This window comes from Chinchilla lanigera, unplaced genomic scaffold (assembly GCF_000276665.1).
Source record: "Chinchilla lanigera isolate Chin_1 unplaced genomic scaffold, ChiLan1.0 scaffold00009, whole genome shotgun sequence".
In the NCBI taxonomy this organism is placed as follows: domain Eukaryota; kingdom Metazoa; phylum Chordata; class Mammalia; order Rodentia; family Chinchillidae; genus Chinchilla; species Chinchilla lanigera.
The window spans coordinates 2,915,157-2,934,252 of record NW_004955410.1 but is presented as its reverse complement, the minus strand read 5'-3'; positions in this window follow the sequence as shown (position 1 = coordinate 2,934,252).

Below are 19,096 nucleotides of genomic sequence, written 5' to 3'. Positions count from 1 at the left end.
AGTGTCTCTTTCATATAAAGGAGGAAATAGAAGCATTGACCACGTGAGGTGGCTGAACTCTAAATGAACTCATACATGTACAACTCACAGGATAGAGCCTGGAGCATATGGACAGAGACCAGAGCTTGTCCTGTATGCTGGATGGCTATGTAGGCTCCTTGCAGTCAGTCTACTACGAGATATTTACAGACTGTGCAGTGGACATCAGGTGATACAGTTGTATGGTTGAGTTTCCTTGATGACCTACATAGTAATTTCATAAGGTTTTTTTTTTCCCTCAGTACCAAATCAGATTGCCTATAACTGCTGTAAAAATTTTCCAGGGGAATAATGATATACTGATATAAATATTTTCTGGAATGACGTCTACAATAGTATTTGTTTAGTCTTTTTATCTTAAAGTGCAGTATATCCTCAATATTCTGATCATATTTAGAAGACCAATTGTTTAAGGTGTTGCTTATGGCAAAAAACGTCACATCTTTGTAAAGAAATAACAGTGGATGCCAATTCCTTCTCTGCTACATTTTGTAGTGATAAAAGTTCCCGAGGGTAACTCAGCGGCGTTATGCAGCTATGCACTCCTGTCTGGAAACTTGGAAGGTTCTGAACGTCGTTCTACAAGCTTCGCTGTGCAGATTGGATTAGGCTGTGGAAAAAAGCCATGTGCTGTTCTCATTTGGGCATCTGGATGAATTACAAAGTCACAGAGAGCTGCTGGGTACTTTAACTTCATTTCAAACTCTACATGACCGCTGAGTGTTTTCGACATGGAATCTTTCCTCAGAGATTTGTGGAAATCATGGCAGTGCATACGCTTACCTAGAACAGAATCAAACAAATAAAGACAAACTTTAATACTCATGTCTCCCCAAGAGAGGGCCAGATGGTTGTGTGATGCTCTGTCGTGGCATGGCTATATCTTGTCATTTGTTTGGACTTTCAATTTAGAGCTGAGTATTAATCTCTTGTGTCAACACAAGAGATTCTCCTTTGTAATTACATTCATATATAATCTTCAGCTCTATTTATGTCCAAAGTTTACTAAAGATCCTTTAGGAATTGTTTTTCTCAATGCAAGGAATTTTTAAAATATATAATACAGCAAGCGCAGGAAAAGGAACAAAACATACATTGTGTTTTTATGGATGAAATTATATTTTTACCTCATCCACTGAAATTTTTCGTTTATGAGAGGCCCACCATCACTGTGTTCTGCTGATTTAATGAACTCTGTTAGTGAAAAAAAAATCTTGAAGACAATCCCAGGAGTAATCACCTAAAAACAGAGTAAACTATTTAAAGAAAGTGCTGGATTATTGGTTCAGTGCAGACACCTGCTTCTCTAAATTAGTTCATGTTTGGGGTCTCAGAGGGAGCAGAGTGCGGTTGTTGACATAAGGGCTGGTTAGAGAGCCCAGGTCAAAGCTGCAGAGAAGTGAGAAATGTTTTATTCACACTAATTGGACACTGTCCCTCTGTGGGATAGAAAGATACACATTTATTTTCATCTCTGGTCTACTCACCTCCTCTTATTTTATACTGCCTTCTGCCTCAGCTTCTCTGCAGAGCTTCTGTCTCCAGGCACTGCTGGATGATACACCTTTGGCAGAGTCCAATAGCCTGTGCTTATAACTGTTCTCCATACTTTCTGTACTGTGTGCAGTCACCTTCTGTGGAAAGTGGTTCCTTGGAATGCTGAGCCTCTACTCCCATGAGAAATGCTCTTCTGTTGTTTTATTTTATCCCATAAAAATTTTTCTTGCTTCTTCTGGTCATCTTCCCAGAAATATTTCATGCCATCTGGTCTTGGAGGAGCCACCCCAGTTCTCTCCCTTATGTCTCAAACATGGTGCACTCAAATCCAATGTTTCTCTATAACTTCTGTAGGATTTACAAGGCAGGCTCACAGTGCTGCCTGGAGAGTCACAGGTAGAAGAATGGCAAAGGGCCATCTGCATGCTGGAGAGCTGAACGGTCCAGTCGAAGGTGGATGACCTGGAACTCTCTGCAGAGTCTGCTTGGAGTCTACCAGGAAGTCAAATGATCTGCACTGGAAGTCCAGAGACAGATGTCCAAAAGTGACGGTGAAGACTAGAGCTCCTTCAGAAAGGCAGACTGAGATTTCCTTCTTCTTTCCCTTTTTATTCCATCTAGGCTACAAACCTATTTGTCAGTACCACTCATTCCCAAGGTGGTCTTCCCTCTTCATCCGGACATAACAGAACTCTGCTAAAAAGTTGGGCTTTTCTTATCCAAGTTGACAGGACAGTTACCTATCACAACTATCCTGCAACTCCCGGCATCCATCGCTGAAAGCACCTACTGGCTTTAACTCCTTTCTATTTCCTTAATATTGATTCCATCACAGGGTCCTGCCATGTTTCACCTAATATGTGCCTCTTTGATTTATTCATCCTCTGTTGTATTCCCACTGGAATAAAACTAGTCTGAAACCAGATCATTTTCTAGAACGTAAAATGCTAAGCAAGCATATTCTTAGCTAGGTTCCCAATGTCAGTCTTCCTTACAACCAGTTTCTGTTAGAAAAATAATCCTCTAGGTATGTTTTCCCAACTCTGCACACTTTGCACTTTCTAAGCAGAGTACTAACAATCCAGATTAAGGAATGACTAAATGATGAAGATATCTTGGAAGTTAGGCATAACAAATTGCTTTGAAAAAATTTAAAGACACATTGTTACTTTCTGAACGTTGTGTCTCTTCCACATGTATATGTCGACATTGAATACCTAGGGCAATATATGAAGGGGGAGGTTGTCTAGGAATTGATTAAGTCATAACCACATAGCTTTCATGAATGGCACCAGTTGCTGTATAAAAGGAGCCTGGGGGCTCTTTGTTACTTCCACCAAGTAAGGACACAGTGCGAAGGTGGCATCTCAAACAGAGAAAGCCTGTACCAGACACCAAAACTGCTGGAAGCCTCATCATGGGCTTTCTAGCCTCTAGTCCTCTAAAGAGTGCATTTCTGTTACTTATCAGCTCCCCTGTCAATGCATTGTGTAATAGCACCCTGGGAGACTAAGACAGCTCTCAGCATCCTTTGATCACATTCTAAAGGTAATAAAAGCTAGCTATGCCATTTTCCTCTCCTGAGGAGACATTTGGTTACTTCCAGGATAGCCTCTCTCCACGGAAGGAAGGGAAGGGAGGATGGACATCAGCCTTTCTACAGAAGCTCCATATTCCAGAGTTTAGGAATTCCTCCCTCCCAGTGAAAAAGGTGCTGTGCACACACATGGTATCAGGTCTGCTCCTGTGCCTAGGAACCAGGCTCTGGCCCTGCTCAGATGCTCGGTGTGTAAATGATCTGTTTTTTGATCCACAGATCTCTGGTTTTTGTGAGCATAAATTCATTCATTCAATGAACGAAAACCCAAGCAGTATCTTGAACAATCTTATCAAATTAATATTGTTTAAATGCCAGTCTCAGAAAATTACTTCTTTGCATAAAATATTTAGTATATAAAATATTTTTTAATGTAGGGCCTTAAACATAGAGATACACTATAGAAGTCCGGTTACTTTTTTTTATTTCACAAACAAACATTTATTATTGCTTCTTGAGAAAGTAGATCATTCTTTTTAATAAGTCACATTGCAGTAATAAGATACCCTAATTAAAATGTAAAATTGCATGCATAATTCATAACACAAATCAGGACAAAAAGATCAGAGAAATAAATGTACAGAACAAAAACCATAAAAGTATCAGAAAATAATGTGCATTACTTCTTATATAACCTTGAAACTGGAAAACTTTACCAAAGTATGACATGAATCTGAAACTAGAAAATTTGAAAGGAAAGAAAGATGGCAAAAATATCAAAAACAAAGTAAAAAGAAATAAAAATCTACACTTAAAAAATTGCTATTTCTATCACTGACAAAGTTTACTACCCTTATTATGCAAATAATCTGCAAAGAAAAGAAAATATAAAAACTTAACAGAAGAAAAATTATACCTGAAAAGACAAGAAAAATATAAAAATTTAAAATATATATTTAAAATAGAAAAATAGAAGAACACATGCAAACACCTCTTAACAATATAAAATGATGTTTTATTTCCTTGATTCTGATGAGAACCGATTTTCTTCAATGTTTTCCAGATTCACCTGGATATTTCTGCCGCAGTTGCTTCACAGCACAGGTTCTTGATGATCACGATGCTTTGTGAGATGAGAACTAGAACACACTGTCTTGTTAGGATGGTTCCACACAGCTCTCAACAAAACTGCTCTTCCCACTTGCCATGAGGCTGTAGCCCACTCCAGAAAAGGTTCACTGGATTCACTATCAGCAAACTTGCTTCTTGGTTTTTAAATGGAGATGTTTGGCTATGAAAGTCTTTTCCCCTAGGCACTTCTGAAGGAAAGCTGAGTCAATCTGCTGCCTTCTTCTAAACTCTGTTGAGGCTGTGGATTAGAACTCACTTTTAAAGCACATTCAAGGATTCAGTGCTTTCCTTTTCTTCTACAACAGTCCTACTTTCTTCAGTTTATCACAGATTTTAATGGAGACTTTTATTCTGAAGTAGGTCCTTCTGTTGAAGTCACTGAGCTAACCACTTCCTGATATCCAGATGTGCTGGGTTGGTGTTTCCATTCTGATGATTTGCAATGATAGGAACATAAAAATGGATTAGTGCTCTCAAGATGCTGACATGTGGGTCAGAAATAAACCTTTTAATAAATTCCTTTAGAATTATTGCAAGTTATGTCCCACATAATAGGCACTGTATTTTTAAAAGATATTTCCAGTTTCATGGGTCTTTAGTGTCCACCTTAGTCCAAGGACAATTTGATAGAGCAGTGACAATAAAACTGGTGAAGCAGGAAAGCTTAGTATGTCCGTACCCGTGTCCGCCCCTCGGGTCTCCTTCCCAACTCCTCCACAAAAGCTGAACCATTATTTACAGGGGTATCTTGACACTGCTACTGAAGTTGTACACAGTATGTGATACATGCAGCAGTTCAGTCCTTGATCAGCCCCGTATATTTCAGAAGGTGTGTTATCCATCCAATCTAGTTTTCTATTACTGTGTCACCTTGAGAAACACTATGGGCCATGAAGCATCTTTCCAAGTATGGCTTCCTGACTCACCCTCATTGTGTGGAAAGTGCGACCTTGCCTCGATCTGATTAAATGTTAAATAGAAGAGTGAAACTATTTGCACAATTTTTGTTGATTTCTTTGATAGTGTCAGCAGCATTCACTTCAGTCACTGCTTATATAAAGCTAAATCCAGAATGTACTAAGTTCTGTCAATATCCTTCCTGTCCACCAGAGAAACAGGTAAAAAGCCAGTGCCGTGGACTTGCCCACTTACCTGCCAGCCCCCACTTAGCAATTCTTCCCCGCACACACGGCAAATACTCTCTCTCCTGATAGTGAACAGGGCCAGTTTTACTAAGTCTGAGCACCCACAGGATAGGTATTATGGATTCAGATTCTTCACTGCTGCTTTCTCACGTGTCCTCATTTCACAGAACTTCAGGAGAGAATGGGACATGAACTAGTTGACTCAATCACCTTCAGGATTTGACACAATTTCTTTAGTAAACATAAGTATGCTCTATTCAGTTTGCCCTCCAGTTTTCCATAAGGTTTTCCAGAGAGCGGTATCCTATGTGGGAATCTCTCCTATACTCCATCTTCCAGGCTGAGGTGCCAGAACGGTGGGATCCATCCAGAAAACCTCAGAACAGAGAAGGTAGCCTGTGGCTCAGTGGAGCTCACATGTCTTCTACTGTTTTGCAAACATATTCTTGCTGTGTAAGCAGCTCCATTAATGAAGCTCTCAAGAATGCTCACAGAGGTCAGTTGCAAATTATTAGTCTTACTCTTATCAATAAACAATACCAACAAACTGATATGAACTGACACCAAATTCCTCAGACCCGTGATTGGAAAGCTAAACTATTAATCAGTATGACATATGCTTTACCCAGGGACCAGTAATGTTAAACACCTCAGGCTAATTTCAGTATTGCTAGAATTAACCTTAACAGTCCAATTGTTTTACTAATTCTTTCAACTATCTCAGGCTAGTGATCATTCACTCTAATAAATCAATGAATCCTAAAAACTTTTGCATAGGAATTATGGTAATAAACTCAATTGATAACAAGTTACATTTTCTCCTAATAGTTCAGGTTTACTGCAAAAACTACAGATATAGACATGGATAGTTTTAGAACACTCTCTACTCTAGCATGCCATTTCTCCTTGTGTAGGTGGTTAGCATCCTACCCATGTTGTGTTATGAAGAGTCAGCTTTGTCAGTAGCGTACACCTTCATTGTTGAGTTCCATTTTCTGTTGCTGCTGGACCTGTATCAATTAAGTATTTGCTCTCTGTATTCAAATTCTTTGCCCAAAGTATTCTCTAACACATTGATAACATGAATAAAGCACAGTTTACTAACATCTATTCCCCTAGGTGTCTCCCGTTCTAAAGCTCCACTCCAACTTTTTCATAAGCAATGAATATCATCACCTCTATCCTTTTATCTTTTGTCTTCAACCATTGTCCAAGTCATTTCAAACATATCACTTGTGCAGTACTCTTGTTTTCACATAGGTACATTCTTTTAAAATGGGAACATGTAAAAGAGAACAAATCACAGTCCTCACCTTCATTGTTTTAAAACTGGGCTCACCTTTAACATTTTGATAGTGAAGCTTAGCATTCTTGCCTGTGCTTTTTTCTGTATTGTGTATCAATCCCCACAGGAGTGTAACTACTGCAACTGAAGCCAGGTCAGCTTTCTCTCATGTGATTGACCCACGGCTGCTACACTCGAACTACAGGAATGGTTATCTGTCATTTCCAAAGATACACTTTCTTACTGTTACAGAAAGGAAAAGCAGACCAGGCTCGGCAGCCTACACCATAATTTCCACAGCTACATGGATTTAGTGAGATAGTAGTTAAGAGAATGGAGGAGTAGGAAAAAAGACATATCTTCAGGTGGAAGCTGCTAATGTAAGTTTTAGGGTTCTTTCTCTCTTTGGTTGAGTTGGATTTTTGATAATCCTTTACATACTATGCTGAAGGCTGGGTTGAATCTCCCCCTGAATTCATCTCTAATGGGCTTTTGAGCTTATTACCGATGAAATCAAAAAATCTTGAAGCTGAAAATCCACAAAGACACACTGCAGATGACTGCGCGTGTCAGAGCCGTCACCTCCTGCTTGGGTAACTTTGCCTCTTTACTGAAGAAAGCAAACAGGTGGGATGCTTCACGGAAGGAAGCCCTGCAGCAAGCACGTAAAGCCTGAGCTTTGGCGATGATGCAGGGAAGAAAGTGGGATTCTTATGTATTTGTATGAAATGAATTTTCTTTGACTGACTTTTCTTGCAACTCACTAAAAGATTTGACATGAATTTTAAGATGTTACATCTACTATAATACATTCCATAGAGTTTTTTGTTTAAGGTAATTACTTGAATGCCATAATTAAAATATACAACAAAGAGAAGAAATAAGAAAAATTTGAGTTTCAAAGCAAAGCTTCTAGTCCACTGATAGCTTGCATACAGATATATATTTTGTAGTAACTATCAACTTTTAAATTTTTTTTGGCAAAACACACATGACATAAAATTTTCCATTTTAAGATAATCATTTGGTGGCAGTAAATGCGCTCGCACTGTTATGCAGCCCTGACTCCCATCCGTCTCCGTAACTCCTCATCTTTACAGTGGGAACTCTGGGCCCATTACACAGCCACACCTTGTTTCTCTCCTCTCTCATTCCCTGGAAACCACCATGCTACTTCCTGTCCCTGTGATGTTTTGGCTATGTGAGCTGTTTTACGGGTCCAGTATTTATCTCTTTATGACTGACTCGTTTCAGTTGGCATACTGTCTTCAGCTTTCACTTACGGTGTAGTACAGGTCAGGACATCCTTTCCCAGGAAAGGGATCTCATAGGAAGTACATCTCACATTCTGCTTCTCCCTTCATTCGTCTGTGTACTCTTTCTTGGGCTGATTCCATGTTTGAACTCTTGAGCTGCTTTCCAACTGTGAACAATGTTCCTACGAACATGGGTATACAAGTAGTTCTTCAATATCTTATTTTTCTGTTCTTTTGGGTACATTATATAATTATCAGATCATATGATAATTCTATTTTCAATTATTTGAGAAACTGTACAGTTTTATATTCCTGCCAGCAGTGTACAAATCTTCTAATTTCTCTACATCTTAACAGAGCATTATTTTTAGTTTCTATTTGTAGAAGTCATCTTAAGGGTCTGAAGAGTTACCTTCCTTAGTTTATACTTGCACTGCCCTAATCATGAGTGAGGTTGAGCATCTTTTCATATGCTATTGGACAATTGTATATCTTTTTGGAGAAATGTTTGTTTGACTCTCTGGTTTTGAATCAGTTATTTTTCTATTTCTGAGTTGTAGACGTTCTTTTTGTATTCTTTGCATTAGTTCTTTATCAGGTATATTATCGATACTTATTTTCTCCCACTGCATGGATTGCCTTTTACTATAAACATTGCAATCTCAATTTGTCTATTTTTTTCCTTTGTTGCTTCTGTATTTGATATCAAATCCAGGAAACCATTTCCAAAATTAATGGCATAATGCTTTTTCTTTTTTTTTTTTTTTTTTTTTTTTTTTTTTTTTTTTTTGTTGTTGTTGTTCTAGGTTTTAGGGCTTCCATTTTGGCCATTGGTGCATCGTGGGTTTGTCTTTGCAGATGGTGTAGGTAAGAGTCTTTGCATGTTTGCATTTAGTTTTCTCAGATCGTTTGTCAAAATGATTGCCTTTCCCATTAAATGAGTTTGGATACCCACTCCAGAAATCACTTGGCCATACATAAAGGAGTTAATTTCTGAACTCTATTTTGTTTAATTTGTCTTGAGATCTGCCTTTAATCCAGTATCAAACTATTTTGATTACTGTTGCTTTTTTGTTTCTTTTTCTGAGACAGGATTTTGCTATGTATTTCAGGCTGGCCTTAAACCTGCAGTGATCCTCTTGCTACAGCCTCCTGAATGCTGGAGTTACAGGTATGCATTGTACGTTCAGCTATTTTGATTACTGTCCCTTTGTAGTAAGTTGTGAAATCAGGAAGTATGAGTACTCCAGCTTTGTTCTTTTTCAGGGTTGTTTTTGTTATTTAGGTTTATTCATAATTCCATTTTAATTTTAGGGTGTGTTTTTCTGTTTCTACATAATAATAATAATTAATAGAGACTGCATTAAAATTGCACCTTGCTTTGGGTAGTACTGACATCTTAAAATTACTGTCATCTGATCCATGAATATGGGATGCATTTTCTTTTATGTATGTGCTATTGACTCTCAGCAATGACTTACAGTTTCCAGTCTAGAAGTTTTTCATCTACATTAATGCTGAAGAATCTTTTCCTTTTCACTGCTATTGTAAAGGAAATTTTACACAATTTCCTTTTCAGATTGTTTGTTGTTATGTACAGAAGTGCATCAGATTTTTATATAACGATTTTAAATTGATTTTATATTTTAAAGCAGTTTTCAGATCACAGCAAAATTGAGTAGAAAGGACAGAAATTTGTCATCTATCCATATGTGCAATTTTACATATTACCAGGGTCACCCACCAAAGTGATGTATGTTATGAACCTGTGTTGATACATCATTATCACTGCATTCCAAATCCACAGTTGATATTAACATTTATTTGGTGTTGTATTTCTCATGCGTTTGTTTTGTTTTGTTTTCGTCTTTTTTGAGGCAGGCTTTCACCGTGCAGGTCAGGCTGGCCTTGAACTCACTTTGTAGCCCAAGCTGGCCTTGAACTCACAGCAATCTTCCTGCTTCAGTCTCCCTAGTGCTGAGATTATCTCATGAGTTCAGACAAAAATATAAAGATGTATATCTACCATTACCTTCTCATATAGAGCAATATCACTGCCCTACGAGTTCTCCCTACCCAGCCTGTTCATCCTTTCCTCCTGAGCAACTCCTGGTCTCCCTGCAGTGTGCAAGCTGTCCCTTTCCTGCACGTCACAGCTGTGATCATGCAGTTTGAAGTCTTCTCATGTTGCTTTCTTTTATTAAGTAACATGTATTGGAGTTTTCTCGAGGTCTTTCTGTGGCTTGATAAGTTATTTATTTCAGTGCTGTGTAGTAGCTCACCTTCTGGATGAACCTTGGTTTTTCTGTGCCTTCACCATTTGAAAAACAATTTCATGGTCTTGCCAATCATGGGTAAAGCTGCTCCTCGCATCTTGGTTCAGGTGCTTGTGTAAGCATAATTTTCACTCCTTTGGGTGTTGTCCTCCCATCTTCCTTTCCTACTGAAAATAATGTTGATGTAGAACAGACCACTAAAATTACTGGTTAATAAAAGCAAAACTAATGCTAAACTGAAAAGTGACTATAGAAGCTCCAGGCACAACAAAGCTGGTAGCTGGAAAAGAGTGCTAACCCTCAAAAGCTTACAAATAATGAAAGAGGAGTTGGAGAGATATATCACAACAGGGGGAGAGATGAGGCTGGGTAAGCTGACATTGCAAATGGTAATGAGATACAGACTCACTGTTAGTTCATCTATTCCTGCCTTCACTAATGACAAGCATTACAGAATTCTCTAGAACACATGGAAATCACTATCATGAAACATCAAGTTCATTAGCTTGGTTAAAAGTAGTAATACATACTTTTACAAATCTTTTACCTTTAATCTTGTTATTATTTTCTGTAATATTTACCTCCTTCTTTCTTAGAGTAGAGGAATTTATAGCTTTGTGGCCATTCATGGGTGAACTCTGCTTTAAGTAGAAGAGCCACAGCTGATACTTACACCTAAGCATTTCTCTGAAGATTTATGCGAGCCGTCTTCTACACGTGGCAGGAGTCTCCTCCTGGCCTGCAGTAATAACATTCAGCGTCTTCATGACCATATACTTTCCAAGTCAAATATCAAAGCAAACAGCAATATTATGCTCAAAAGCTGACATACATTTAACAACTTTTAATAAGAGAATTAGTAGCAAGAAATAGACATATTTTAAACTTCTTTAAGTATAAACAGTGACCTTTATTATATTTTGTTTCACAATTTAATAGGTTAGTAATTAAATGGAATGATTACAAGGCATATAAGAAGAACTGTTTTAATATAGCAAAAATTAATACTGTTTCCGGCATTTTTCTCAGTATCTATAGTGGCAGAACCTGACATTTCTGACAATAGTGTATGTTTTGACAACAGACACAAATTTTTGTCTTTCTTTGCCAGTGGCTTTATAAGGAAAGAAGTATTAATGTACAGTATCATGAGACTTTATTTGATTTTTCATGGCTGTGAATATTTTGAGGAAATTATTCTTGTATTGCTGTATTTTTCCATTTTATTCCATGGAGTTAGCCAGATTTCTTTTGTGGAGTTGAAAATAGAAGCTTTGAAATCATTGTTCTCACAGATCCTTTAGCTCATTATGTCCATAAAAGCTTCTGTCTCTTCTAAAAAGATAGTTTAAACTTGCTGAGAAGTTTGGACATCTCCAAGACCCTGGAATGGATCCACAGGGTTGTAGCAATTTCTCATCAGTAACTACGTCACAGGTGATAGCATTAAGTGCATGGTAATCAAGCTATGGGCTTGCATATTTTTATGCTTCAAAGTCTGTTTCTTAACATGGTAAATATCAAAGAAGTACAACTTGAATAAAACAAATGCTCTCTTGATCCTTAAATAAATCTTAGGGAAGTAAAGGGAAAATGTTTTGACAACCACTGGCTCAGGCACTCCAGAAGAAGCAAGAAAAACTGGGTGTGCATTTGTGAGGGTCAGAGTGGTCATGGGAAGAAAGAGGATGAATTTCACGTGACTGAGTAGAGAAGAACAAGTTGGCTGGAATCCCTGGCCAAGTCCCTGGGTGTGGAGGACCATCTGGATGACTCTCCTTGAAGGAAGAGCAATTATCTCCATTTCCGCTGAACCTGGGCCTGTTTCCATGTATTGATATGTACAGAGCTGGCTGGGACTTTTCCTTATCCCTTCAATAAGCTTTAAGCAATGCAAGTCAGTCCAGCATCGGTGCTGATGTGTAGTCTTTGAAGCAAGACAACAGGTCAAGATTGCCCCACCCTCATAGCTCCCAGAGAACATCTGTGACCTGAGCAAGATGGAGAGCTGTGCTCCCCACTGTCCTCTAGGATGGAGCCTCAGGAAAGAAGCTCTGACTTCCTAAGGCAAAAAGATTAGCATCAGAGCTGATGTGACAAACCCTAAACATTAGTTACTACCTTGAATTGTGTTATGCAGATTACTCCTTTTACATATCCTTTTCTCTGCATGTTGCAGAGGTGATTTCAGACCTCCCACCTAGCCCAGTTCACAACACTCGTACTTCCCACCATTCTTGCAGTCACTCATCCTTGCGCTACTCCCTTCTTTATAAACTAATAAAACCCAGGTTCAGACCTGGGTTGAGGCCTTCGTTCTGGTTAACCATTATCTTAGCTGTACTTAAGATCCCCACTTGGTTCCCCACAACAACAAATATGCCTTTAGTGTCTTTATTCTAACCACAGATTGCACTGGAAATGGTAGATTGAAATTGACTCACTAGAATCCTAATAACTTTTCCATGGGATCACAAATATAAACTTCTTGGACCAGGAAAAGGACTGGGAAGGGCTCAATACAGTTGGTGCCCAATGTGGGTGGCAGGATGCAGGAGGAGCGGGAACTACATGGTATAAATTACGTGTGAGGTTGCAATATGGTGTAGTTATTGAGGTCAGCTTTGGTGTCAAGCTGTTAATGAATTCTGACATTATAGTATCATGGGCACTCACATTTATCACTTTAGGGAAGTTTCTTAATTCATCAGTCCCCATTTCTTTACAGTCACCACATACATAATGATATCTATGTCATGAGGATTTTTTTAAGAATAAAAGAAAATATACCTAGCTAAAGAAAATTTGCTACTTCTAGGTCTGTTCAGGAGCAGTAAACATTGTGTTTACCATTATTAGAACCATGACTCCACCATTATTAAACACTATTGGAAACTTTCCATGATCCTAATAAAGTTTGGTCACACAGAAAGGGGATGGACTTCTCCAAATGTGGACTCTCAGAAGGTAAAAGGGAGGCTATTGAGTGATGCAGAATGAAAAAGTATCAATTTGGTTATGGGAAAATACATGACTTTACATTAAAAATAATATATTTTTTCTTTTATTCTAGATTTGAATTATATTAGGTAAGGGGGATCTCCCTGAATAGTTATAAGAATTAAGATCATTATTCAGTGAGAAAGCTGACCAAACAGGAAATAATTTGCATTAAGATTGGCAAACTTTTCTTAAAATTTAGTAAGGAATAAAAACAACATCTTGTGGGTAAGGTTGAGCCATTTTTTTCCAGAGTAATTTTCTACAGTTTATACGCAGAGAATGAATTGGAATTAGTCATGAAGAAGCAATTTGAAAGGAACAAAATGGAGAAATTATCTTTGCTGAGCTGAAAAAGTAGTAAATTTTGGAAGTGAAATTAGGAAGATAATGGCTTCTGAGATAAAGGAACATGTGTAGATTTGAGTGTGCTGGAGTCAGATAACTCAAATTCTGTAACTTTTTAAACTAAAAAATTTCATTGTACAGTGTGTCTTATTATTAAGTAATAAAAACTAAGTTTAGTAATTTAAGAATTAAGCATACATTAACATTATATTCTGTATATTTTGTCTTTGAATTGTCTTATTATTTTTCTATATATTTTTATTTGGAAATTAAAAATTAAGAATCATGACATTCCATTATAGAGAGATATACACTTGTGGTATTGGGGATTGAGCCCAGGGCCTCATGTATGCTATGCAAGTGCACTAGTACTAAGCTACACTCTCAGTCTTTTCTAACTTTATTTCCAGATAGGGTCCACATGAGTCACACAGGCTGATCTCAAACTTGGGATCCTCTTCAGTAGCTGGGATTGTAGGCATGCTTTACCCCTTTTAGCAATACTATTTGCTAGTGTACTTGGATTTTGGTATGTTTTGATGAAATGAAGAAGGAATTCTAAGGCTTTGCTCAATTTATTTGTAAAAATAGAATACATGCAGTAGTAAATACAGGATTGTAAAGGCCATCTTTGGAGACTTCTGCTTCATGAAGAAATGTACTTTGCATAAACAGAACATCATCAACAAAATCATTCATTTATATGTATATGTGGAAGTACTATAAAATATGTATTTATTAAAAGCAGCAGAGAGCTATAAACATAAAGATTCTAAAATGAATCTTTAAATTTAAATTAAATTCTGACAATGTGTAAGTAGTCTATGTGCTAGCAGAGATCTGCAGTCCTTGTTTTCCTGATTTCAGCTCGTGTGAGTGGAGGTCTGGATTGGATCATAGACAGAGAAATTCTACTAGATTAAGACAGAGGGGTTTTCACAGACTTGTGGCAGATGTAAATACTTGGAGTAAACAAGAGCTCTTGCTGGATGTTTAGATTCCTTCACTCCCATTCCACTTCAGTGGTATGAGGCTTTTACTTAATTGGTAGAAGTGCAGGTACAACAAATGTTTTGGGTTCTTGGCTAGAAGGCAGATACACATTTTTAGATACCTCCAAACTTTGAACTTCCTGCTACACAGAAAGACATGCAAAATACACAAACAGATAGCCCTTAATGGTTTTGAAAGATGATAAATTGAAACTAATAATAGCAGTAACACAGCTCTGATTCAGCTTAACTATTTCAGTTGAATCACAATGATCAGCTACTCATGCTAGTTTTCCAGAAGAAGGAATGACAAGCCACTTGTGGATGAAAATAATATTTATCCTAGTCTCTTTGAGATACAGAAGAATCAGAAAATCATGACCTACAGTCAAGAGAAAGAAACAAATATTAAGAAAGTTTCAAAAAGAGTCCAAAATGTTGAAACTAGCAAAGTTTTTAAAAAACTGTAAAACATTTTAATGGGCTGGAATGTAGCTCAGTGGTAGCACACTTGCTTAGCAAGTTGAGTCCCTAGTTTAATCACTGGCACTAAAATAATGTGATCACTTAAAAATAATTATAATAGTAATAACTGGAAATACTAAAACAAAAAAGAATATTGCATTTGAAAATGAGACTTTGAAAGAAAATCTGACTTGTAGGAAAAATATAAGAGGATTACTGCATGATAGCACATACAGTAATGACAATGAAACAAGCATGAGAGATATGTGGGATAATATTGAATAATTCTAGTGTCCAAATGTAGCCAAACCATGAGAAAGAAAGATATGAACAGAAGCAATGTAAACAATGACACATGACTATTCAAAATGAACAATGGAATCCAACAAGCAATGGAATTCTGTATTTAAAGAACTAGAAGAAAAATAATGCCAGCCCAAAATTCAGTACACCAAGAACATGAACTCCAAATGATAAAGAAAGAAATATGTATTTAAAACATTACCCAACAAGAGAAGAATACACATAAATGTCTACCTTAAAGGACGAGAGAAAAGAGCAAACAAAACTGGGAAGAAAGGAGAAGAAAGAGGAATAATCAAGAGGATTTGGTGGCACATACCTACTATCACAGACCTAAAGGAGACTGAGGCAGAAGGATGATAAACTTTAGCCCAGCCCATGCAACTTATGACTAATAAGACCCTGTTTCAAAATAAAAATGAAAAATAATAAAGGTAGAATTTTTACATCTTTGCCACTACTAATGGTGGTCTCACAGCATCAGTAACACTATTTTTATGACTTGCCCTCAAGTAAATGCCTAGCTGACAAATTTTAATATATAATACTACATAGAATATAACATAAAATGTATTTATTTGTATAATATTTATTTAGATAGTAATATGTAATACAATATTTAGTATAATAAAATATTGAAAAGTAAAGAGGACTCTTCATGATAATTTCAAAATTAGAAAAATAGAAGTTAGGTTGGAATAACTTTTGTTATCAGAAAGCAAAACTGTCTCTGAGATTATACAGGCCAGTGATGGGGGGAAAGGAGTCAAATTAAAGTGACCAGTAGCCATACAGTAATTATATAAATATAAAGCAGATAAAAATATTGAAATTTTTGTGGAAGCAGAAACAAGTAGCACCATTCTTCCTCTTTAACCAAAAACCAAAAACAAAACACAAAGCCCAATCCTCTGGAGCACAAGTAATCTGTTTTCTTATTGATAATGCATTGAATTTGACGGCACAGCACTGGTTATGTAGCTCAGTATGCTGGCTGGTCCTCTCTCTCACTGAGACTATGCACCTGCCTCTCAGTTCAGGACAGAGCTGGCCCCTGTAAGTGCCTACAGTAAGGTGTCTGAGGCAGAGGAGTCAGAAGAGGGGAAGCAGCACTCACACTCATTCCTCCCCACACTCTCCACATTCGTTATTGAATCAGAACCCATCTTTAAACAGGAGTCTGGGTGTTTCGTCTGCACAGTAATTTCGTTTTTTACTTTTATAGCACTCAGAAGGACTTTAAGACACTGATTTTTACTCATCTTTGTATATGACTTCTTCATGCCTGGCCCTACTGACATTTGTGCACCATAAGCCTATTTGGGGAAGGTGTCCACTGCACTCTATAGTGATTGGTAGCATCCATGGCCTGTTTGTACTAGATACTGTGGGCCTTCCCTGCATTGTGACAAATAAAAATGTCTTCAGAGGTTGTCACATGTCTCTTGTTGAATATATAAGTCCATGTATAAACTCCTGCTCTAGATGTTTCTTTGAGTTATAAGTCCATGTATAAACTCCTGCTCTAGATGTTTCTTTGAGTTAAACTTAGCTAATGATGAGGGATGGCGTACATTTACTGTAATAATCATCAAGCAAGATATAAGATATAAGAACTTGATGGTGGCAGAGTTGGCTTCAGTGATAAAAAAAATACCCAGAGAGGTATATGAAAGTTCAAAAAAAATACTGTTAGGGAAATTGAAAATTAAAAATGTTGAAAATAATTTAAAACAGATGTGACCAAAATACACAGGTTCATAGGGAAGAACCCAGGTCCTAAGTCTTGAGTTTCTTTCTGTTTGGGTAAAATTATTTCAGCCCCAAGAACATAACTAAATACACACAGTTTCATACCTGAAAATGATTAAAATTAGAAGTAAAACAAAAATAATTTACAAGTTCATGTTGATGTTTTAAAAAGTTTCAATGTTAATTTAGCTATTGTACTTTTTTTTATTGTTGAGAATAGTTGAAATCTTTAAAAGATTCAGACTGAATTTGTTATCACTATTTAAACATTTAAAGAAGTTTTAAATTTCCATCCCTGCCAAATATTGAGTTTTTAAAGTTTTACTTTGCTAGATTATAAAGTTACTGGATTATTATTAATAAAAATGTGCCAGAAATTTTATCCCTTTTCCCATGAGAAGTGCTTTCAAACTACATGGATCCTATCAATATTTCAGCTTGCAGATCGGCGTAAAAGAGTAGTTTTTATCTCTTCTGCTGAGAAACTTACTTAACTGTTTAACCCAGCATTTCTCACATGTACGAATCCAGGAATTCCTTTTGATTTTGTCAGAGCAGGCTTCACATCAGTGCAGCATCCTTTGCAGTGCTGGAGCCTTCTCCCTGCCCTGCATCTGATGACCTGTCCTGACACTTTTCTGCACACTGGAGCATTAACCCCACCACCACCATTAAGTAAAGAACATCGCTATGAACAAACTCATATCTTTTGATTTTTAAGTTGATTAATTTTCCATGACATTGACAGATCAATCAAAAACAAAAAATAGGCTTAACGAGATCTATCATAATCAGAAAACTTCATAATTGATTCTGTAACTGTAAACTATATAAATTCCATATTAAGAAAGTAAAGCAATATGCACATTGGCATAAAAACTAATAATATACAACCTAAAATGGAAAGATAGTCTCTTTTCTATCATAGTACTTCAGTGTATTTCCCTAAAGAAAACAAATGGATTAGTATTGCATCTTCTTCAAGAAATATTTGATTACCATGGAAGATTGAACATATATTCTTTCCTTTGTACACAACTAGGAGACTGCTATCATATTGGTCTGTTTCTCCCTGGCTAGGAAAAAATCCCTGATGCACACAACTAAAAGGAGAAGAGGTTTAACCTGACACACAGTTTCAGGGGTTTCATTCCATGGTTGGCTGGCTCCAAGGAGGAACACCATGGTGGAAGAGTGTGGTGGGAGAAAGCGGCTCACTTCATGGCAGTGAGGAAGAAGAATACAGAGGAATTGTTCCAGAGAGGAAAAGTTCAGGGCCCACATAATCCTCCAAGTTCCACCTCCATTACCCATCCAGATTCACCCAAGAGTGTGCTTTATTAATCCCTTGGGTGGCTTTTTCATGAACTCTATCTTTGTGCTCTTTGTCAATTTTCCTATTAGGTGTTGGAAAATCAATGGCTTGATTTTAAACAGACCTTCCTGTGTCAACACTGATTTCACACGCAAGATGGAGATGGAGCTTGGAACAGACTTAGGCTCTCAGACAAAAGGCTCAGAGCAGTGGTTCAGATTATTCCTCATAGCTGCTACTATAATTTTTATAAAAACTTAGGTGAGATCAAAGGACTCTCCCCCTGCATCATTTATAGAAGTAAGAGGATGTCTTGAGTCATGTGCGGGGAAAACATGGTTACATTTGAAATGGGTTGTCAAGGATATTTGCCACAAATAAAGCGAACATTTTCTATTACTGGCAACATGGTATTGTGACAGGTGTCTGTTTTGTCAGCACTAGTCCTTGTTGCTTAAGAACAAACAGAGGCTTTTACTGCCAGCTGTAGGAATGCGTGACTTCTAGGCTTTCCAGTCAAAAGTCAGTACATTCTCCTCAGCATGGTGCATATTAAAGATGCTCATGGCTTATTACGAATTTTCAGGGAGTCCACTAAACACCTGGAATATCAGTTATAGGATCCTGAAGAAATAAATGGATAGCCACGAACAGAAGATCATTGTTACAAGTTAGTCTCTGTGTACAAGCCATCAAGTTCCTAAGATAGTATGATGAACTTTCATGCTTTTTCAATAAAGCATATTGCTAGAGAG